The following is a 24,731-nucleotide window of genomic DNA, read 5'->3' on the forward strand; positions in this document are numbered from 1 at the left end:
TGTGTAACTAGCATACATACAAGAATACAAGTTGTCTAAAAAAGATTGGAAAAGTGACTTTTTCAGGTTTTCATTCAGAGCAATGCACTTCCATGCATACACACATGCGTTCATTTCCTGCATCCATCTTTCTATATGAAGAGCTGAATTTACTGTGTTTATTGAACGCTGGAACAAAGGAAACATTCCATCTTTACTACAATTCCATCATTGCTACACAGCTGTTTTAGAACCTTCCCTCCTCCCCTCAAAAAAGTAAAGGTCTAATTTCCTCATATACATTCTGAAAGTAGAATTTTTTGAAAAGTACTTTGTCAAGAAATAACACTTTACTGAAAGTTTTTTTTTAGATATTTCCAAATACGACTAGCTCGCATGGACTCAAACGTATCAGAAGTTAAAACTTTTTTCTTTTTTTTTTTCAGGAAAACTTATTTTTGAATTTAAGAAATGGAAGTTGAAGTATTTACAGTTCTGTATTCAAAATATAATGGAACAGCAGAAGCAGAGTATAGGCATAAAGATAAATACAAATTATTGTGCAATAGACTCTACGTGGAGGGATGAAATACATGAATATTGCAGTATAATTAAAGAATGAAGTATTTTGGTAGGAGCAAGGTTAGAAATAATTTTAATCCAATTACAGAAGCAGTCATGAATGCAAAAAATCTGGACAGCAGCAGTGAACTGAAGATTTCCAGTTGATGTTGGTGTATTAAGACATTGGTTGAATAATACTCAATTATGCCTCTTTGTGAATTTCAGTTTGCGACACTATTGAGAAAAGTATCATGGGGGGAATTAAAATGGATGGAATAAGTGGAGAATAGCTTAAAAACACTAACAAACCTTAGGATGTTACAAATATTTAATTGTATGAACTGGGTGAGATGTGGATATTGTCTATAAGATGTAATTAACTACATGAAAATAGCTGATTAATTTCTGCTCAGATTAGTATGCTCATGACTGTGAGGTAAGCTGAAGCTTTGCTGTCTTTGTGATATATATATATGTGCTGTGTTTTTCTAATCTGAATTTCAGACAATTATATTTCTGTTATTTTGCAAGTATCAACTAATACTAAACTATCCAGCACTTATATCTAAATCTGGGAATTTGTTATGAAAAGGCTGCAGCATAAAAACAGTGAAATTATATACCTTTGTTAAGACTAAGTATTGATTAATGACTTTTAAAGCTAGATTTTTCTACTATTTATGAAGAAGAATCAAGCACTCTAGCTTAGAGCTGCAACATTCATATTATGGATATAATAAGTCTGAGAGGAGCAATGGGGACTCCGTGTATACACACGTTACAGACTAGAGTAAGCAGGTCATTCAAATCCGCTCTTCTGTCACTTCTTTCCTATAATCAAAATCAACTGTTAATTTAGAAAAGGTCATTCAAAAAATATTTTTTGAGGGCTGCTCTGAAAGTAATGTTCCTATTTTATTATGTTGGTCCACACTGTCAGAGGCAGATATTGGTGGTATGGCAGTAGAAGTTGAACCTTCCCACTTACATTTTATTGCTGTGTGACAGATGGCAGTCTGACAAAATGTCATCTGACAAGGAAGTGTATATGAAGCAAAGGTGTGTCATTGAATTTGTCCATGCAGAAAAAATCACACCCATTGACATTCATCAGTATTTGCTGAATGTTTGTGAGCAAGTGAGTGTCTGTGAGCACAGTGAAGTGGTAAGTGGTGTGTTTCAGCAGTGGTGAAAATGGGTCACTTCCACTGGTGCAGATTTTTACAAGCACAGCATGCGGGCTCCTGTTTATTACTAGTGAAAATGTTGGTATTGCTGGCATAACTAATGTGGTGACTATGTTGAACAACAGTGTTTTTTAGCTGAAAATTTGTTGGTTTTTTTTTTTTTTGGCTTATTGTGCTCTTTGTCACAGTTTCCATAGAAATAAATAGGAGGCATTACTATCAAAGAGACCTAAATTTGTTTATAATAAATTGCTTTGATCAGACTCTTAGGCAAAAAAATAATGGGATGTAGGAATACTAAAATCTCAGGTGTTTAGAATTTGGCTGGAGATTATGTTTTTCTACTGAAGAAGAAAAGAGTGAGTACTGTCAGATTGTTTATCTTTTGTATAGCTATACTTTCCTTTTGAAATGTAGCTTGTACCAGTTATTAAAGGACAAACACATCACGTTAGTTATCTCCCAAACCTTGAATTTTCTGGTGGTAAAATACTTTTGTTTCACATATTACCAGTTATTTCTGTATCAACATTGGCCAAAAGCCTATAGATTGGTTTGATTTCCAACTCTTCCACAGAACTACTTAAGTAGATTCCTTATCCTTTGTGTTCTACACTGTGTTCTAGTCTGAAATTTTTTTTTTCTGTGTTTGCTAATACAGATAGCAGTCTGAACTGTATGCATAAGAACACAGAAATGCGTCTGTACGGTAATGATCTAGCCTGTCCTACCCTCAGTACTCGCTGGAACTTGATAATTCCCAATATTATACTATTGCCTAGCCAGCAATGAATACTGTGTTATCCTCTGAACTTTTCAACTGGGAACTACATTCTGTATGGGAAGAAACTGCTTTTCTGGCTATGGCTGAAACTTTCTCTTTCCCATTTTAATGCTTATATATTTCTTCTGCTCCTCAGTGATTTAAAACAATGGAAAGTGTGAGGTGTGTGAAGAGTTGACATATTGTACATTCAGAATTTAGATGAAATGATAGAGGGCTACTATGAATTTGATTCTCTGATGTATGAAAACAAGTACATGGCAGTAAAAACTTGACTAGTTGCTTTGAAATCTTTTAAACTGCACTTGTGACTCTTGTCCTGCTCATTTGAGGAGCTTTGAGTATATTTCTGAGTCTCCTTCTTTTATGAGATTTCTTGTGGAGCTACATGAATGTCACTTGGAGGAGGAGTAAAGATATTTAGAGGGCCTCTTGTATCTTTCTACTTTAACATTAAGCATATAAGATGCTCATAAATATGCAATCAACTATCAAGTGCATAGTCTCTGGAAATGTCAACTGCTTATACTGATCACTTTAGAAAGAGCTGGAATTTTGGCATTAGTATTAATTACTATACTAATTCTGTTGACAGGAAGTATTTACCCATGTTACATTAGCAACAGAGTACAGTAAAATCCAGTAATACTATGCAAAGTGATAAAGAGGAATAGAGATATTTGTATTTATTTATTTTAATTTTGTATACTCTGTGTCTGCCATCTCTTTAAATTCTTACAAGTAATGGTGCTGACTACTGAAAATATGCGTTTACCTTTAGTGTTTGCTCTCAGGTTCTTGCTTGTCTTCTAGTGCTGGCTGTATAATTACCTAAATTTCTCAAAGTGTTAAATATTCTATGTCATTGTATAGCAAGTTGTAAACATAATTGCAAATATAGTAAGCAGAGACCTACTCTTTAAAGAAAAAATCAAACAAAAGTCAATAGATTAGTTTGAAGGGGACTGTACGGTTGTCTAAGTCATCTTTTTTGATATGTGGTACAGCTTTGCCAGGGGCAGCATTACTACAGCTGCAGTATGTACTGTTGTTTTTCTTCTTACTCTTTCATGGCGATATTAGCAAATTGGGATTTCAGTAAGTGTTCATTGATGCTATTTCTCACCAGTACCAACAGATAAGTAATAAATATAGAAGTCTTTTGTGTGGGATAATTTTGTTTGTATCCTGAAATAAACTTTTGTATCTCCATCCTATATTGACTTAGCCTTTCTGGAGGAAAAACAAGGTATAATTTATTTGATAATTGAATTTCCTTGCCAAAAAAAGAGTTGGGGGTACTGGCGGATAGGAAGCTGGACATGGGCCAGCAATGTGCACTTGCAGCCCAAAAAGCCAACCACATCCTGGGCTGCGCCAAAAGAAACGTGGCCAGCAGGTTGAGGGAGGTGATCCTGCCCCTCTGCTCTACACCAATGAGGTCTCACCTGGAGTACTCTAACCAGATATGGAGTGTCAGTACGGGAGAGACATAGACCTCTTGGAGTGTGTCCAGAGGAGGGCCTCAAAAATGGTCCAAGGGATAGAACAACTCCCCTAAAAGACCAGTCTGAGAGATCTGGGGCTGTTCAGCCTGGAGAAAAGAACGCTTTTGGGAGACCTGATAGTGGCCTTTCAGTATCTGAAGAGGAGCTACAGGAAGAAAGGCAACAGACTCCTTAGCAGGGTCTATTGTGACAGGACAAGAAGAAATGTTTTCAAACTAGAAGAGAGATTTAGTTTGGAAATAAGGAAGACCTTTTCTAATGATAAGGTTGCTGAAGCACTGGAACACTTCACAGAGTGCACAGAGAGGTGGTGGATACCCTGTCCCTGGAGACATCCAAGGTCAGGCTGGACGGGGCTCTGAGCAACCTGATCTAGCTGTAGGTGTCCCTGTTCATTGCAGGGGGATTGGACTAGCTTACCTTTAAAGGTCCCTTCTAACTCAAATAATTCTGTGATTTATTAATATGCAATCACTTCCAGTTCAGTGACACTTGCAGAACTTGACAACAGTCTTGTACTGAGGTTAACGTGTTGTGGGTTTTGTTTGTTTGTTTGTTTGTTTTGCTTTGCTTTGCTTTCTTTTCCTTTCTGCACTACATTTAATATTCGTGAGTATATGTGAGTTGGGAATTAGGCCCCAAAACTTAGATATCCACCTATCCTTCCACTGAAATGATTCAGGTGTACATCCTAGCTGTCAGTTCGTGTTTGCCAATCCATTTGGATACCAAAAATAATAGTTGAACCTATTAAGCCATTTCAGATACATGTAAAAGACTAGAATGCTCAAAGCTAAGTTTCAGCACAGTACAGGTGACATACCCTGTTACTGTCTGGTTCTGGTAAACCTTTTCTGTGTTCTGCCTTGCAACAACATGCTGCTCTATCATCATGGGTCTGGACCTGGGCACGCTGCCATGTGCTTCTCCTTTCCTTCAAGTGGCTCCATTAATAGTTTCTTTATCTATGTCAGCAGATTACAGCAGAGCTCTTAAGTAAAATTTGCATGAATAGTTCTGTGTTGGCCCTCGAGAATGCTGAGCTTCATGCTGGGTCATCATGTGTGACCAGGCCACTATTGCTCAAAAAGTAAGTACCACCAAAGAGGGGGCTGGCTGCCACATGGCCTGCTTGGCTGGCGGACTGCACAGCAGCATTGCTCCCAAGGTATGAGACAACCTGTGTGCCCACAGGAATTTGCTTGCCTTATGGCTGTGAGCTGAAATCTCTAGTACCCTCTTACATCAATTGTATGACCTCATAAAATTAATGAGACATGTTTTTACAACTTTCTTTCAGATCAGGCAATAGTAATCACTGTATTTTATATGATGTAGTGTTTAAATTGTCAGAGTGAAAAAAATCTTACAGATCCAGTGTAAATACTTCAAATTGCATAAAGTAATTATTAATCTTTAAAGAAAGCATAAAATATGCACAGTAAGTTAATAAATGGCACATTAATAATTTATTCAACATCAAAGAGAAGGGAAGAGAGGTATTAACATTTTACCCACAGTAACTTTTTCTCTTTGTCAAGACATAACTAAATGACTAGATTTTTAATCTTTACCATGCTTATTTTCAAAGCCTTACAGTAATATGGAGATGTGTAATGATTTTGAAGGGCATATGTGAATGTGCCTTTGTCTGTGTATGTCTCCCATATAAACAGATAACACATAGACTACTTTTACAACACACACTTTTAGTCATTCCTGCTGACAGTAGCTAGAAGTTAGTGGGGCCATAAACTAACATAGATATTCTACAATAAAATGAGTTTGTTAAATTGCTGTTTTCATTCTTACCTTAAAATTCCATGATCTTTGAACACATACAAGCTAGTTGCTTGTAAATTATCCAGAATTTGCTTCTGAGAAAGTTTGAATAAAGTTTAAAAAGTCTTGATGCAGTTCCTCTAGTAATGTTTCACTTCTTGGAACTCAGAAGGCAGTTCATTTGACAGTAGATAACAAACCTCTAGAATTAGCCATAATATTAAATGTTTATGAGAACGTATGTTAACTAAACACGAGTATTAATTTGTCTTTAATGATCAGAATAATCAAATATTGCCAACATTTTGCATTCAAAAACCATGCACTAGTCCTCAGAAAAAAAAACCCAACAAAACATAAGTTTACATGCAAGTGAATAATTCTAGGGTTTTTTTTTGTTGTTGTTTGTTCGTTTGTTTGTTTGTTTTGGATCTACCATCTGTTTTGAAATCCTTCAATTCAGCGTTTTCTTTGCAGCCAGGAAGAAAAGAAAATAGCAAAATCTAAAATTATTATATTACCATGTGATGTTATGGAACTGAGGATTAAAGTAAAATACCAACAATACTATAGAATGGTATAGAATGGTTTTATACTAAAAGAAGGCAAATTTAGGTTAGATGTTAGGAAGGAATTCTTGATGCAGAGGATCATGAGGCACTGACATAGGCTGCCCCATTCCTGGAAGCATTCAAGGCAACTGGTTCTAGTTTGGTGACCCTGCCCACAGCAGGGGATGGGAACAAGGTGAAGATCCCTTCCAACCCAAATCATTCTATGCTTCTATGAATAATATGAATAATTAAAATAATTAATTCCTCAACTGAACTTCATTCTAAGTAAAATTTGGAAGCAATGTTTTTTGTTGTTGTTGTTGTTGTTTTTTTTTTTTTTTGGTAGTCATTTTAATAGCATTTTGGAAATAAAGATGTGGTTTTTCCTTTAATTTATAAACCCTTATTAAGAGCTTGTTTCTGTTTTGGGTTTTGTTCTTCCCTGCTTGAAACCCTTGAAACCCTGAATTTATTTCAGTATTTCTTTTAGGAGAAAAGCATGAGCATCATGCAGAGTTTGGCAGCCTTGAGATCAAATACAGAAGTTTTAGCAAACTTCAAATTTGCCAGCTGTGCTACTGATCATTTTTGGGAGCAATTATAGAATGATCTTGAGATAGAATGTTGCTTTGCAAATATTGTGCATTGTGTATTTAGAATCACAACTTGGACATAGTCTCCACAGAAAATAAGAAAATAAATACATTAATGCATAACTCTTTTACTGATGCAACTCTGAAGAATTGGAAACCAAGCCTTCAAATCTTTGGAACAGAAACTCTCAGTTACCCAGACTCTGGGTATTCCTGAAGTCCTTACCAATGTGGTAAGGAAGCATTTGAAACAAATCAAAAGTCCAATTAGTAGTTCTTTTTATTCCTAAATGGCAACTATAAACTCTCAGAGATTTTTCTGTTAGGATAATAAGAGAGACTCTAGACATTTGAGAGATACGAGATAGGCAAAGTCTGGAAGGTATAGTTTTCTCAGCAAAGCAAGAAAAAGCTACAATCACTTCTGCCTATAATTTGAATGAGAAGAGCAAGTAATGTAAGTTATACTCCTTATCGGTGTTCATAAAACATGCCCTTTACATATCTATAAAAGCACTGTGAAGTTCTCAGACACTTTAATACATGATGTACTGACATTCAATACAGTCTCGGATGGCTGGACAGGTTCGGAAACTTCAGGAAAAACTGGATTACATGTATAACAACATAATCTCTTTTCAGAGTGATATTTTTTCCCAAAGTCCAGTTTGTGTCTCCAATCAGTTCCCTCTTACTACACCATTGCTTTGTTTTATCTTCTGAGTGGAATTTATGATCTGAAGCAAACTTAAGCAAGCCAAATCTCCCATTAAATCTCCATTTTTTTTTAGGTGCCAGCAAAGATGGATTAAAATATATATATAAAAAAATACCTACCTTTTACCACTGATAACTGAGTAAAGATCTGAAGCCTGTGCAGAAGGGTTTTCGAAACAAACAAGTTGGAACAACTTTCTTTCAATATCATCAAGAAATTCCTGCAAGATGCTACTGATGCTATTTGGACCAAATCTTTCCATGTGACTACAAAAGAGAATAAATAAGCTCTTATGAATTGAAGTTGAACTAATGACAGCCTGTGTATCCCAGAGCGTGATAAATTATAGTTTGCTGCTGGCAGCAGGAACTGTTCAAACACATATTTCTGCATTATGACAATTTCTTAAGGCTTCTATGGAATTCATGTTTAATAGGAAACTGCCTACAGGGAAGATTATTAGGAAACTTAGAAAAAGATTTTCATTTTGTGATTTCAGCAATGTCTGTAATTAACAACACAGTCTATCATTTACTAAGTGGTTAGTTGAACATATGAGACCTTTATCTTGTACAATAATTGCAGTATATAGAAACAATATACTTGTTAGGGGTGACTGAATGTAAGTGGGTGGTTAAATGTCATTAAAGCTGTTATGGAATATATTTATTTATGAATAAATATTTTCAGTTTTCCTTGTAGAAAAAAATTGCTGAATGACCTTTAAAAAGGGATGCCAAGTGAGAAATTTCTGCATAACAGAAATATTAGTTTAAAGCGTGCCTTGCTAAGCACATAAGAAACCCAGTTGATAAGGAGATTTTAAACTTGACCATGGACAAACTCTATACTTATTATCACTGCTCTTTATATTTCATTTCTTTCACAGTCCGTTTGTGTTCGATGCATTTTGTTGTTATCTAGTGCACTCACATTTTCTTTTTTATTTGTTTGAATTTGAAAGGATGTTGGATTTTGTTTACACTAATTGCTTATTTTCTGGAAAATGCTATGAATACTGTTCTAATATTAATGTGGAAAATCCTGGGACTTTGAATGCCTATCATCTCAACGTTTTAACCTCAGATGAAAATCAGGTTATCCTTTAGAATTTGGTAAGAAAGGCCTGGAAATGTAATGCTGGCTTTAATTTGATTGGAAGATAGAATGATCAGAAAACTAAGCAAAAAATGGTCCCTCCAAAGCAGTGAGCATTTCATTGCAGCCACTCCTGACCCGAAAACACTGATGTACTATTACTCCTTAATTTTGATTAAAATTGCTAGTATGGATCAGTCAACACTTTCCACATTAGTCTTTGCAAACAAATTTCAAACCTACTGGTACTTTAAAATATGATAATTAATAGCAGATACCAGTGATCAGAGAAACTCTCTAAATTAATACACTTGCTATAATTATGTTTTACCCATTTACTATGTTATAGATGGAATATAATCTGATATTATTTTAGTGTAGCTGTTGTCTTTCATAATGGTAAAGGTTTTAAATAGAAGAGATCTGCTCTGTCTTGGACTGTCCCCATTCATTCTTCTCTGGGATGTCCTCTGTATGTTCAGTGGGAAAGGGGAAGGCACTAACAGCTAGTCAGCTGGTGCTTCCTTTGTCTGTACCAGCTTTACATCCTAATCATTTATCAGCTGAAAGGGCAGACTGACTCTCCACAGGACATCTGCAGCCAGAGAGCAAGTACTTTAGTATTTCATGTTGACTCAGCAGCGGTAAGTGACCAAAGAAAACTGATGAATTCAGTCAGTAGGGCTTTTTGTTTGTTTGTTTGTTTTTTCCTGTTTTTTTTTTTTTTTTTTTTTTTAAGGAGAGAATCATCAGTAGTTTTATCTTTCTTAAATGAAGATTTATTTGTTTATCTACTGTAATATTCCAAGTTTGCTGTAGACCATGTCTGATAGCCTTTACCACAATGATTAATGGAATGTTCCCACACTGATTAATGGAACATGAAGAAATTGATTGTTTCTGTGAGTAAAATGGCTGAATCCAGATTCTGTTCCCTGACTTGTTTGTGAGACAGTATAAAACTCACTCAGACAGCAGAAGTATTTTTTTTAAGGATAAAAAATAAAAATGAAGGCGTGCTCTGTTTCTTCTTTTCTTTCTTCTTATTTTTTCTTAAAGAAAGTATATCCATTTAAACTCATCTACTTCCAGTTCTTAATTTTGTTATAACCTACTCAGCCGTTCATCAGAAGTGTCAGTTTTGTCAATTTTGGTATTCACTGATAGACTATGAAGCAAAATGAAGGCTTGCTCTCTTAACCAATTGTTAATATATACGTGCAAGTGTATAAATAAATACATTTCTGTGAATGTATATGCATATATGCATGTATATATGTACATAAAAACATTGAAAATTATCTGTATGAAAGTGAAAATAGCAGTTGGCTATAAAGTGAACAGCTGTTGTAGCCTTCCCTGTGTGTCAGGATGCAATGTTGAGAGATAATTACATAAGGAAAACATCAAGAACTTCATAAACATTTAGTGTGCATAAATGTCACTTTTATTCAAGCATTTGCTTTGTCTTTCACAGGCATACTTTATGAAAGAGAATACCACTAGCTTCTCTTCTTTTTAAATTTTATTTTATGTTCATACATTTCCTGAAAGAACAATCTGGAACTGTTCCACATCCGCTGCAGCAAAGAAAGCTGCTACTTGTGCTGGTCTGCCCAACTTGCATTCCTGGCAGCTAACTCTAGCTGCAAACTTTGTACCTGGAAAAACGTATTTATACATTTCTTAAATTATTTGAAAAAAAAAAAAAAGAAAAAGAAAAAGAAAAAAAGAAGAAGAAAAAAAAAAGCACGCTATATCCACTAGTTATGTGCCCAGAAGATACTGAAAAGGTACTGTAAAATCCATCATGACTTTATTAAAAAAACTGGGGAGGCAGTAATATGTGTGCATGCTGTTCTGTTTTTGTTTGTTTGTTTGTTTTGTTTTGTTTTTGTTTTTGTTTTTGTTTGTTTGTTTTGTTTTGTTTTTGTTTTTGTTTGTTTGTTTGTTTTTAATTGGCTTCTAAAAGGAATACAGTTCTGTTCACTGTTCTTATAAGAAGTTCTTATTTGGTAGATGGATCAACAGCAAGCGCAACATCTCATGGGTACAGCTGCAACTCCCTGCAGTTTACCACAGATATCCAGGGTCTCCCTGTAACATGATGCACTTTGTAGCCACTAATGCCAATGCTTTGGAGGAACTTGGTAAGGTGGTGACTTGCTCAAATTGAAAGTAATTCATTACTTATCAGCAGGTAGCAACAGCAGAATTTATTATAGATACACTGAATATTTCAGTATTTGATCACTGCTAGCAGTTAAAACAACAGGGATAAGCTCACCAAAATCCAGAGCTTGTGCACAAGTTCCAACTTACTTATCTCTTACAGTTGTACTGAAGTGGTGCCCATTATTGCTATCGGTAAAGAGATGCATTTAACTGGTATTTTCATGGATGAAAATCTTACTACTGAGAAAGTCCACTTTAAAATGATGAAGGATTTATCTGCAGTGATCTGAACCAAGCAAGTAATCAATCACCATGCAAAGATCATTTTAGGAAGGACAGGAAGAGGTCATGTCAAGGAAATTAATGAACATAAAATAATACTTTCGAAGAATCTGTTAAAATTCTGTATTTCTCTACTTGCCAAGTTCAGTGACCAAATCAATTTCATCTGCTAATATACTAAATACCCACCTACTTCCCAAGTACACATATTTATTTTTTCATTAAGTATGTATTAAAACAACCTTAGACATAACACAAAATAACTATCTCAGTTGAAGGTTGCACATTGAGCTCAGTAATTGCACTAGTCTCTCTGGTCCTAAGAATGACAGGCTTCTGACATGTGGTCAGAGATCAGTCATGGTGGCCAAGCTCTACTTCTTAGTGGCTTATACAACATTCAGGTTTAAATATGGCAAGTTATTGAAACAAAAGATAGATTCGTGTTTTGGGGAATGTAGCAACTAATTGCCTGTTTATCAGATACATTCACCACAATTTGTAGTTACATTGCTAAAATTAGAATAGGAGAGGTAGCATCACTAGTTTTAATATGCTGTTCTATTTTATTAGCGTCATACTGGGGGCTTTATTTTGTTTATTTTGTTTTGCTTGTCTTTGTGTTTGAGTTTTTTATTTTAATTTAATTTAATGAAATATCTTCTCAAGTCAGAATATTTTACAGGCCAGTATAAATATCCACTAAAATTTTAAACATGTTTTTTTTTTTTTTTTTTTTTTTTCCCCTAATAAGATTTTAGAGATATGTATTTGCTTGTAAAGGATCTTGTGTTGCTATGTGGAGTTGAAGCAGTTATTCTGTACTGGAAACTGTGACCCCAAGTCATGGGGGATTGAGCATGGCTGAATTCATACCTGTTAGATACTTACTTTAGCATTGCTGCTGAGCAGTGTTAACATTAGTAACTGCAGCTGGGGAAGAGATTTTGGAATTTGTTTTGCTAAACCTGCGTTCCTTAAACAGCACTATACTTGTCTTTGTGAACAACTGAGAAAAGGTTGAAGAGAATGCAGTCTCAATTCTTTGATGTTACAAAAGCGCATTTTGCCGTGATATGAGATTCAATTTTGAAGGAGTAGACATTTTATGTAAAGGTTGTCAGAGAATGTAGACACTTCCGATCATTTTAGCCTTTCACTTAATAATGAAGAAAATATTTGAAGAAAAATTAATTTCTTTATTATGCCTTGCCATTGTGCAAAGGAATATGATTTATCTATTTCCTTCTCAGTATGTTTAACGTATTGCATTTCCAATAGTTTCCTGTGGCTATTCAGATGTCCATTGTGAATCTAGCTGTTTCTTTTCAGTTCAGTAATAACCTTCTCCCCAGTTACCTAGCTACTCTTAGGTTTGTCTGAATATATTATTAGCTTTGGGCTGCAGGGCAAGAGGGAGAGAACAGGATGGAAAAGCAGAACTCTGCACAGGCCTGAAGGGCAGATGGTGCCACCCCACTCCTGTGTGAGTCCTTTTCCAGAATGTTTTCTTAGTTTCAAATAATCTGCAGATTGGAAAAATTCTCTAGCAAAGTAGAAAGAGGATTAGTACTTGCTTGTAGGATAGTCCTGAGTTTGGTGAATTGGTCTCACTTAGTGTAATTTAAGCTGTTTTGCATAGAAGTTAGATATTCACTGAAGCTTGCACAAGGATCTGTTCAGTTATGTGCATCCAATGCCACATCCCTACGATGCATGTTGGTGACTTCTTGAGTTGATTTACAGAATATTTAAATACTTGAAAGCTGCAATAAAAGGAGACTGAAGAAAACAGCATCGGACTGTCCTGTATTCTGAAGTCCAAGGCTGCTTTCTGGGCAGAACTTATTCTGTGTAAACCAGAGATTTCAGTCTTCTCAAACAAGTAACAGCGTGAAACACGGATTTGATGCAATTGATGTGCTGTTGCATAAAAACAGATAAAGGGATGGGGTTGGTGGAAACTCCTTGTTTTTAAGTATTAAGAAACTAGCTTTTCATTCTTTCTTCTTATATGACAAATGCCTGAAATTTGTATCTTGGACTGGTATTTAGAAGAAAAATGTAAAGAGGGGCAATTCACATGGTTTTTTGTTTGTTTGTTTGTTTGTTTGTTTGTTTTAATTGAAAAATGAATTAAATAGAATCAGTTCATCAGTGCTTCTCTTTTTATAATAATAATAATTAAAAAAAAAAAAAAAAGCTTTCAATAGCAGATTGCCCTTTCTTAAAACAAGATAATGTAAGGATTCCTCCTAAGGTTAATAATATTTCTGAAATACATAAAATAGGGCAGTGGATTTTGAAACTCTTGACCTTTTCTCTTTCAACTTCACTGTTTTGTGGTTTTGCTTGCTGACAGTACATTTTTCCCACCATTCTGTAAGACTCTAAACTGTGTGGAAGAGAAAGGCAGGAGGACAATGAAAATGCAGCATACTGAAAAGGTTGAGGTAGTAAAGCACCTGTCACAGATTGTATGGGATATTAAAATTTTGATGCTTAATTGCAGTGACTAAGGTTTCAAAGGAAAAAAAGACAATTGTGCAATACAGACATAGTCACCTGAAAAAGATTACAAATGGATGTGGTAAAAACTTTAACTATTCCTACTGCAATTTCAAATTGGTCATTTCATTGCTTTTAGTGCTTATATAAAGGAAATGTAGACAAACAGAATGCAAAATTCAGCTCACTGGAGCATGAGCGGTGTGAGCTAAGATCACTATAGTTTTTTCAATACATAAAGCTATATCTTAGACTCTTCTTACTTCACAGTAAGAACTAAGCTGAAAGAAATAATTTACATCACTAGGGTGAATGAAGTTTGATTGCCTTTGTTGTTCTAAAGTCTGCAAGCTCTGAATGAAGCCTTTTCTGGGACTGAGACACATTCAATGTCACTTTTCTCAGTGATTCTCTGAGAATTGTTATTCAGCAACAAGCCCAGCGTGCCCTCCTTCCCTACCTGGCTAACCATTTTCACAACCTTTGCAGGAACATTACAAAACTTTGTTGTTCAGCCAGGTTTGAATCAGCTAGCAAGTCGAAAATACTGTATTGTATGCATAGACAGAAAAAAGGATTGCATGAGTACCTGGTGAAGAAGGAGAAGACTTGGTGGAAATACATGATAGAAACTTCATGTGAAAGAGAAAGAAAGAATATAAATAGAAAGAAGAATAATGATCAAGAGAGTTTATCAAGTGGTAAATCCTGGTGACATTCTTATGCTAAGACTTTCCTTTATCCTCCATGCTACCACCATACTGACATACATTTCTAGAGCAATTTAAGCACCACATAAAGTGAAAGTGAAGATGAAATTTCAGAGTCTCCCTGAATGTCTGGATCATGTTCACATTTCCGAGTGTCTGAAAAGTCCAAGAAAACTTCTCAGACCATTACTGTTCAGTTTTGACAGGTTTGTTAGCCCCAATTTTTTTTTCTCTAATTCTGTACCTCATTCTAAGATCTGAGTACTTTCTGCTTTTCCTCAAGTCATTCTGGAGTCTTACTGACAAGGAGAAGCCTACTGGTCACCACTTGCCATCAACTCAGATTTCCTGGTTAGCAGCAAATCTAGAAAACCTTATATGACATGCAGTGACATTGCCAGATGGACCTCTTAATTCAGAGCATGAACAGTTTGCACAGCCATCTTTTCCCTCCCATTATTTTCTGGCTCCTCTTCTCATTTTTAGTTTATAGCAGGACTGTACAGTAGCAGATTTCACTTAGAAGCTGGTGTATTGCCAAGGGCAGAGAGAGTGAGAGAAGGAAAAAAGAAAGTGCTGCCTTGGATTTAGTTTTTTCCCCTCCAGGGAAGTTACAGGCCAGGCTTGGCCAGCACATCTGTCTCTATGAACTACAGCTTTCTTAGTGACATCTTAAGAATGGTTGTACTGCAAACCAAGATATATTTTCAAAGAATTTAATTTGTTTTTCATATTTTTGTCCTTCACTTATTACACAAACAATTAAGATGCTCCATGAATAATAATTTTTCAATTGCAGAGTCAAATTTTGTTTAATAAGTGTAATCTGTATACAGATTCTAAGGCACCTAATCCATCATTGCACTTAACACTATTTTCTGTGAGTTATGTCTTCAACTGCCCCTAAAAAGCAGTATGGTGTAGTGATGTGGCTTGGAAAAATTGGAGAACTAGGGCTTATCTTAGTGGTGTCCTTGAATTGCTTTGTGACTGTGACTAAGTTTATTTCAGTATATCACGCCTCTCTGCTTCTAAAAATGAGGAAATATCCTTCAGCAAAGCTCTATGATTCTCTGATAAAAAGTGCCGTTTGAAATCCCAACTGCATATAGTCTTCATTCTTACATCTAACGTTGAGTCTTTGACTGAATGAGTTAAGGAATTACTCTCAGAGAGTCTGCTCCTTACTCACCTGGAACTCAAAGGCACAGCAGCAGTCTTCCCTCTCCCATACAAATTTAAATTGTATGTTGAAAAGTAATATTTTCTTACTTTACCAAAACCTCCATTCACTTTCTTGGCCTTACTGATACTTCAGAATGCCTAGATGTAACACAGATTTTTTTTTACCGGATAGCATGTTGTACTAGGTAGTTTCCATGAGGTTGCTTTTATTTTCATTATTTTCTTCATGAACTGAACTCAGCTAAGTTTGGCAATGTTGTGTAGTATAAAAACAAAGAATATTTTGTTGCTTAGACCTGCTTCTAAGGTAAAGACAATAGATAAGGAGCATGACTCCAAAAGCTGTTAATTCTTGTCCTCTTTTTAGTGTCACTATCTTTGATATTGCTTTAAGAACCTCATTCCATTGTAATTAAATTCAAATGGAATCTTCTGAAGGACATCAGTAGCCATTTGCAGGTTTTAATTAAACATTGTTAGAAATACTGCCAGCCCACTCATCCTCTGTTGGTGAAATCTTATGGATTTCTGTGTATTTTTAGACCGTTTAGAAATGTATGATGTTTTAAGTATACCATAAAAGCACTTGGTTAATTTTTAATCATATGAACTTCAATTCAATTTCTAACTATTATGTTGCTTCTTTGCCTTCCTCATTTGTTAAACTCTGTCTCCTGTGAATTTTCCATCCTGCTTCTAAGTAGTTTCTCTGAATATATCAGCACCTCCCAGTGTCAGTACTGGAAAACATTTTTTTTCTTCAGTTTATGCTCTTAAGAGTAAAGAAGATACTTCTTACTGAATTTTTTTTTATATATATTTTCAAGAGCAGATAATGAAATGGATTTAGATAAATGCTGTTTATTAACCTGTTCGAGGATGCTTTATCTCAGGATGATAATAGTATGGCTCATGAAGAATAATTTAAATCAAATTGTTGGTATCTAGCACACATGTACGTGAAAAGAACATTGATTATATTCTTTTTGTCTGCATTCTTGCTACCTACAATACCTAGAATAGCCTGCAATCTAATGATAATGAACAATGCAGTTATAAAAAATAATTTAAACTTGAATACTCATGACTCTTTCTTAAATTGTTTTCATCTTGGTTTCATGGGTTTATGTTATGATGCCTGCTTCATGTATTTGTGAAGTAGTCATTTCCATTTTGTATAAAAGCTGAGGTACATTTCAAATAACTGATCTTCTATTTGTTTGAGGTTGTCTTTTATCCATGGCAAATCCAATGGAACAGCAAATGCTGTATGAAATACTGCAAGCCACTTGTGTTTCTTTATGCTTTAGCTCAATGCTTACCCTTTTATAAAGTGAATACCAGAACTCCTCTTAACTTTAGTGCAAACCAGAATGGCATATCTGTTACTTGACTACAGAAGCAGGCTTCAAGTCAGAAGATAAATATGTCTAGAAATGGAAATGGAAAGAAAGTAAAGATATTTAAAAGAACAGTGTTCTTTGCTGTACAGTATACTTGGCTAAGTAAAACTTGCAGAATTTCAAAGAATTTTTTTTTTTTTTTTTTTCATTTTACACAGCACCTCATCAGGTCTGTGAAAGACTGTTCATGATTTTAGCTTTGTTCTTCAGAATGTAATTTGCAATGGACAGCATCTTAGGGGTTCTGTAGGAGCTCACAGAAATCACAGAACTGTAGGGGTTGGAAGGGACCACTGGAGATCATCTAGTCCAATCCCCTGCTAAAGAAGTTCCCTACAGTAGGTTGCACAGGATAACAACCAGGCAGGTTTTGAATATCTCCAGAGAAGAAGTTTACAAAACCACTCTGGGCAGTCTGTTCTAGTGCACTGTCAGTGATCCTAAATCCTAAAATGATCCATTCATTTTAGGATTTTTGGCTGGACTCCTTCACACTATTTGCCCTTGCCATTTTTAGTACCTAAGCACTTAAGAAGAAAATAAGTTTTTGCAAGACAATCTGGCAGAACACTCTGATGACTCTTTAAGTACAAATTACATCACATTGAACATTCTGCTGTTTTAGTATTCACATGCTATATTTATATAACCTTCTATCAAACAGATTTTCAGATGGAGTGATGGTCAGGACAATAATTTGCATTAGAGGGCTCCCTTTGTCTATTCTGATTAGCAATAACACTTCTCTAGTTAAAAGCATAGCTTGCTGTGACAGTTATGTATGATGAACAGTCTTGTTTTTTTGCAGTCTCAGGACATCACACTATATATGCATTTTAAATAGCAGTTTAACTGGGATTGTTCTTGTGGAAATTCATTTCTCTATCAAGCACATGTTTCTTTGCTAGCCATCTCAGTCCTAACATGCATTTCTTTGCTGTGCAGAGAAGGGAAAACTAATATTTTGCTCAGATTGACTGTACCTCAAGATCAGAGAGGAATGAAAACGGAACTTGAACACTCATGAGACTCTCTCCTTGCTTTGCACCAACAGATGCTGGTTTGTTATTATCCTGGTAAGAAAGGTATTCAGACTCTCCAAAAGGTAATTTTAAATGCTGTGTATTAGAGCTAACAAAGAACAGTATGGATAATCCTATGTCCCTTCAGGTGGGAGCCCTGAGCTGTCCAGCACCAAATGGGTCTCTAATCATGGTGCAGCATGCTGTGCAGAGTCCATCCATGCTGTGCAGAGTTCATCCATGCAAGTGCTCCGCAATTTGCTCCTATGAGCTCCTATGGGATTTTCTTAAAAAGAAGACAACTCTGTTCATAATTTCTACTATCCAACAAAAGAGCATTCCCATGGGAACTTGTTGCTGCAGCTGTCCACATAGAGGTAAATATGTGGTTTTATCAGATTTTCCTTTGAATTATAAGGGAGAAGAGAAACCTCCCCTATGAAGACAGGCTGAGGGAGCTGGGCTTGTTAAGCCTGGAGGAAAGAAGGCTGTGGAGTGAACACATTGCAGCCTTCCAGTACCTAAAGGGAGTCTACAAACAGGAGGGGAGTCAGTTCTTTACAAGGGTAGATAACAGCAGGACAAGGGGAAATGGTTTTAAGTTGAAGGAGCAGAGATTTAGGTTGGATATCAGGGAGAAGTTCTTTACCAAGAGAGTGGTGAGGTGCTTGAGTGGGCTGCCCAGAGAGGTTGCGGATGCCCTATCCCTGGAGGTGTTCAAAACCAGGTTGGATGGGGCCCTAGGCAGCCTGGTCTAGTAATAGATATGAAGGTTGGCAGCCCTGCCTGAGGCAGGGGTGGTTGGAGCTTGATGATCCTTGAGGTCTCTTCTAACCCAAGCCAATATGATTCTGTGAAACTTAAAAATCCTAGTCCTGCCTAGATTTGCACTGCATCTGCTAATGCAGTCAAAATTATCCTTTTTTTCCCAAGGTAAAGCTGCAGAAAAATAATAGTAAAATGGGTTTAGATTTGTTTCAAATAATATTTTTCATTTGTCAGTGCAACTAAAAACACCTGAGAACCCTCAGCATGAAATTTGTTTTCATAACAGATGTGTCCATCTTTGGTTTTACAACTTTTCCTCATCTAATAATTGCCATGCAAATTGAGAAAATTTGACACGCTGTGTACTTGCACCAGCAGTGACTTTGCCATCTGAGAGTTTTCCTTTGGTTACATTGTGTGCTGGCCCTAAGGAGCGAAATGCATGCTGAGTTAAACCACAGGAATGTGACTTAATCCTTTTGACACCTTCTGCACTGGGAAACTTAGTACAATGAGGTGTTTTTGCTAGGAAGCTGGAGGCTTTCTTGTCCAAGCTTTACCAACAGCAGTAGCTCCTTTTGCACAGGCAGAGGGAGCAGGCTGAGTTTGGATCCCAGTAGGCTAAGTTTCTTATGGATACCTTCTGGCTGTTATTTCAAGGCATCTAAATATAAATTGACTTTGTCCTCTTTCATGCTGCTCTAATCTGCCCTTTGTACTTTCTTTTAGAACAGAGGAACGTGCGCACTCTGAAATTTAAAGACACCCAGTGTAGCATAGCTGCAGATAGTATGGAGAAGTACTCGTGCCACCTTTTCAACGTAGGAAAGATTCCTATCCTAGCTAGCTAAGCTTTGTTTAAAAAACAGGAAACTTAAGCAAAGAAATAATTGGACACACTTATCCTTTGATTTGTGCAAGTGTTTGTGGTTTGTTATTGTCCAGTGGATGGTTAGGACTGTACTTGCCATTTTATCTAAAATCTATACCAGCATGATGCTGCTTTAATTAGAATAGTTGTGGGTCTTCTGCATGTACGTGGGATAGGTGATGTGTAGTGAATGAAGTCAGCAATACAAAGATCTTCAGTAGGGTATCCTGCTGGTTTAACATTCTTTAAGTGCTTTTCTCTTGCTGCATTATATGTGAGAAATGATTAAACAGAGAAGTCATTTGTCCATCCAAATGGTAAAAATTCATTCATAGAGTAGGCCCACCTGGAACTTCTCAGGGCAGTGTCAGTGTATGATCAAAGCACATAGGATTTGTAGATTCGAGCTCCTGATCTCTAGGGTTAAGATTCTCCCAGTTTCTGTGTTATTACTTTTTTGCAAACTGTCTAGAATTGAGTTGTGGTACACTGAACTGATTGTTTAGCTTCCCAGCTCCTTTGTCTGAAACAGATTTTCTTAACAGATCAGATTTTAAAGAGCTTTATTAAGAGCCAGTAGCAGCTAACTTGTACCTTTTGTGCAGTTCATGTGACTAAATCAGAAAAAGAAGATACATACATACAAAACAAACAAACAAACAAAACAACAACAACAACAACAACAACAAAACACTAAAATCCAGCACCTTACAGGTTCCCATACTTGGTCTAATTGGCTTCAATTTTTGCTTGTTTACTTATTTTTTCTGAAGACACTTCAAAAAGTGTAGGGATTATTCGAACAATAAATATAAACTACTGTGCTTGATGTCATCTTCTGAACTTGTAGTGATGTGTCCAGACCACTTGGCAGAGTGTTATTTTTCCTATCAAAATCAACTAATTTCTTCTTTCTTCCGCTCCAGTACCTTTTATTTCTATTCAGTGTTTTGCATTTCTGAATCTATTGTTAATTTTTCTTAAATCCCCAAATGGCTTCATAATTTAGATACAGTATTTTATGATACAGTAATTAATAGCAGCACATGCTAGTTGTATTCAATTTATACATTTTTAAGTATATATATGTATTTGAATTTGACTTATTATAGGATTTCCCTTCTCAATCTGCTCATGTGTATGTAATTCCATAAGCCAAAGGAAATCATAGAGAATGGCAGCGTTATGTAAAACTACAAGTGCTGCTGCAAGAGAGCGTCCAAGCATCTTTATTTAATGCATTTTTGAATATACAGGCCTTTTTTTTTTTCCTATCTGGCAAACTGAAAATGTTAAAAATTCCTAATTTCTCACTTTTATTCAGGTAAGTCTTCTATAACTTCAATTGGGAAGTGTTGTTTTAAACAAAACTACTCATATTTCATGTGAACTGCTGTAAGATATACCTATCATGTGCTGTTAGCTGAGCCAGTTCCAAAAGTGTAACAGACTTCTAGGTTAAAATCTCTGTGTCACGGTTTTGTAATTTTGCTATTGGTATTCCACATCATAACATCATAGACGAAAGAGAAGAAGAACTACGTATCCCAGAGGACCTCGTGGTCAGAGAAGGAAGATACATCATGGAAGATACGTCATCTGGTTGCACACGGTCTCTCACTTTCGCTTGCTGCCGGGAGAGGAGTGGGTGTGCTTTCCAAGCCGTGTGCCTTCATCAGGTAGGGCTTTCGGTTTCGGAAACTCTCTCACACTCTCTCTCTCTCTCTCTCTCTCTCTCTCTCTCTCTCTCTCTCTTATTTCATTTGATTTGTTATCCTTACTTTCAATTAGATAGTATTATATCGTGTCATCTTGCATTCCAACATCGTAGTTAGTAAAATAAGTTCTCCTTCTTAGATTGTTACCGCTGCTCTGTTTTTTTTTTTTTTTTTTTTTTTTTTTTTCGGGAAGCCAGGGTGCCCACGATCCTACTGCCCCCCTGTCACGGGCACAGGTTTATCTAGATAACTCCGTGATAATCTGATGCATGTTAAAATATAAAATCAGTTTTTAATCTATGAAACTTTCTGGCCTTTCTTACTTTTTTAAAAAGGAGCATCTCTGTTTAAAAAGATATCCTTATCCTCAGATAAAATTTAGCAGGAAATTTTAAAGGAATCAGAAGTCATTTCACAATTGGATGTATAAATGTAAATCTCCTCTATATATATTAAAAAAAAAAAAAAGGTACAGTTGCGTCACTTTTAAGTCTGTGACCAAATATATAAAATAAGCTTATGAGTACATGAAATGACAGCATTGGCGAGAGAATATACATATACAGTGTATATTTTGAATTTTGCTATTGAGAAAAGCAGTTGACATAGATGAAGGTGAAAAGAAATTTCAAGCACTCAGAAGCCTTATTTATGCTGTGAATAATTTCCTTCATATGAACTACATCTTTTGAAGAGATGAAATATATCTAAATCCTTTGCGACCAAAGCACGCTGAAATAGAAACCATGCCATACAGATGAAATATCCCTTATCATGGCAGAGTTGTGGCTCCAAGAATAAGATTTTTATTGCTGGAAAGAAAACGTATTTCTTTTGCGGGCAGCCTATGCTGTCCTAATTAATGAATGCTTGATTTCATGTAAAATGATAAAAACTTGCTGACCATCTTTGTAAAAGTAGAGTTTACTGAAAGCAAATTTGGACAAAAAATCATAGCTAATAATTGGGTCTGTTGTCCTATTTCATTTTCAGTCCTGAGTGAACTTTAGTAAGACTGGCAATCCAAGGCTTGTGTGCCAGCAGCTTTGATGGTGGAAAGGATGCTTCTGAGTTAAGTATAGTGGTCCCTGGTAAAGGTGTCTTTTCACTCTCCCTTTCATGGTGTTTGTTGCTGTTGTTGTAGTTTGTTTGTTTTGGTTTCTTTTCCCCCTCATTTTTATTTGCAGGACAGTAATGTTTTGAACCAAGGAAAATCCACATGGAAGTCTTTATGTCAGACAAGGTAAGTTTTTATTCAAACCTGGTGTTACATGGAAAAATAGCTAGCAAGTGCCTATTCTCTTGGTGAAGTAAGAAGGAAACAAAGAGTAAATAAGTACATAAAGGAGTCCCAGACTTCATAAGCCTTGACATGGATCAGGCAGAAAAAATAATGTCCTTCCTGCCTAATCCCTATACAGGGAGAAGCTGTTAGAGACAGGTGATAGTCTTGCCAATAATGTAGCAGGCAGAAAATACTGGACAAGTAATTTCTGAGTAACTCAAAGATGTCTTTACTGTAAATCATCTTACTGGTGTCTTGTCCTGTTTTGTTCCCCCTGTGTAAATCTCACTCTTCTAAACACTTATATTTAAGGTCAAATTCATGAATTTCAGATGCTGTAATTCAATAAATTCAATTTGGTGTAGTGTTTCTCATATTTAAATGGTGTCAACTGCTTGTCTATTTGTCCCATGAGTCTCAGAAGATGTCAAATAGAAGTCATTAAACATGATTAGTCTTTAATTACTTTTCTCTGCTTTTGAAGAGTGGACAAATACTTTGCTGTTACTTTATAAGGTGTCTATATGTACTTATATTTTCTGTCATGTATATATATATGTATATATTTTAATTCTGGATTGATTTTCTTTAAAAATTATTTAACTCTAAACCTGAAAAATCTAGCATAAGTTAAATAGTTTGGACATTTGGATAAACTTGTTATGCTCAGTAGTATCTCTCAACTCTTGTAATAATTGAGCTCTTTCAACAGTGGTTTTTTTTTTTTTTTTTTTTTTTTTTCCTTTCTCAGAATGCAGGTATTACTGTTCAGATAGGGTAGTTTCACTCAGTTCTTTGCTAAAGATTGCTGTTGGTGATGGATGCTACAACAATGATGCTGAGGCTCTTCATCCCATCAGGACTGTTTGCCCATCTCTCCCTGGTTCCCCTTCTTTTAAATAATCAGAAGGTTTCTGATGATTTTCCTCTCTGTAAGTAGGAGGAGCAGTGGCCAGGAAGATAAGATGCTAAGATTTTCTGATTTGTGAAATGAAATCAGATGATGTATGGAATCAAAAGGAAAATTTGTACCAGTACTTGAAGATGAAAAATGGCTCACAGATTTAGCATTTTTGGTAAGTTTGAACACTAATTTATATGATTTAAACATGCATCTTCAAGGTGAAAATCAACTTATCTGTGCTGTGCTGTAAATTGTCTGTGCATTAGTTTAACAAAAACAAGGACAGATATGCACTAGCTTTATGCTTTAACTCTTTTAAAAATATTTTAATAAAACCTTTAAAGAAAAGAAAGAAGTTTTGTTACTTATATACATTAACTATATTATATATTCTATATGCAACCCAAGACAGTTCTTCTTCACTTAATGCAGATTAGGCAAGCCAAAAGATTGGATACCCATGATCTATGTCTTTGTAATTCTACCAAAAAATAACATGCATTTGCTATATTTTGACTATGAGGAGTATCAAAATCTCTTGAACAGTGTAGTGGGAATGAAATACCAAATAAAAACCCAAAGTACAAAGCAACACAACAGACTTCATAAATTAATCACAAAACCATAGAATCATGGAAGTTGGAAAAGTCTTCTACGATTATCAAGTACAACTGTTGATCCATCCCCATCATGCTCACTGACCACATCCCTCAGTGCCACATCCACATGGCTCTTGAACACTTCTAGGGATAGTGTCTCCACCACCTCCCTCGGCAGCTTGTGCCACTGCCTCACCGCTCTTTCAGAGAAGAAATTTTCCCTAATATCCAACCTGAACTTCCCCTGGTGCAACTTGAGGCCATTTCGTCTTGTCCTATCACTAGCTGCCTCATAGAAGAGACTGACACCCACCTTGCTACAACCTTCTTTCATATGGTTGTAGAGAGTGATGGCGTCTCCCTTGAGCCTCTTCATCTCCAGACTAAAGAGTCCTCATAACTTCAGCTACTCCCCACAAGATTTCTAATCTAGATTCTTCACCACATTGTTTGCCGTTTTGTGGACATACTCCAGGGCCTCAATATCTTGCTTATGGTGAGGTGCCCAAAACTGAAAACAGTATTTAAGGTGTT

At 35.9% G+C, this 24,731-nt stretch overlaps 1 long non-coding RNA gene across 1 annotated transcript; it reads left to right on the top strand.

Moving 5' to 3' along the window:
• The first annotated feature begins 21,307 nt into the window (after positions 1-21,307).
• LOC112530575 lies at positions 21,308-23,460 on the top strand. Its single transcript, XR_003072288.2, has 3 exons — positions 21,308-21,370; positions 22,403-22,652; positions 23,446-23,460. It is a non-coding gene; the product is annotated as an uncharacterized LOC112530575 (long non-coding RNA).
• The last annotated feature ends 1,271 nt before the right edge of the window (positions 23,461-24,731 follow it).

The sequence above is a fragment of the Gallus gallus genome, chromosome 1, assembly GCF_016699485.2.
Source record: "Gallus gallus isolate bGalGal1 chromosome 1, bGalGal1.mat.broiler.GRCg7b, whole genome shotgun sequence".
Taxonomy (NCBI): Eukaryota; Metazoa; Chordata; class Aves; order Galliformes; family Phasianidae; genus Gallus; species Gallus gallus.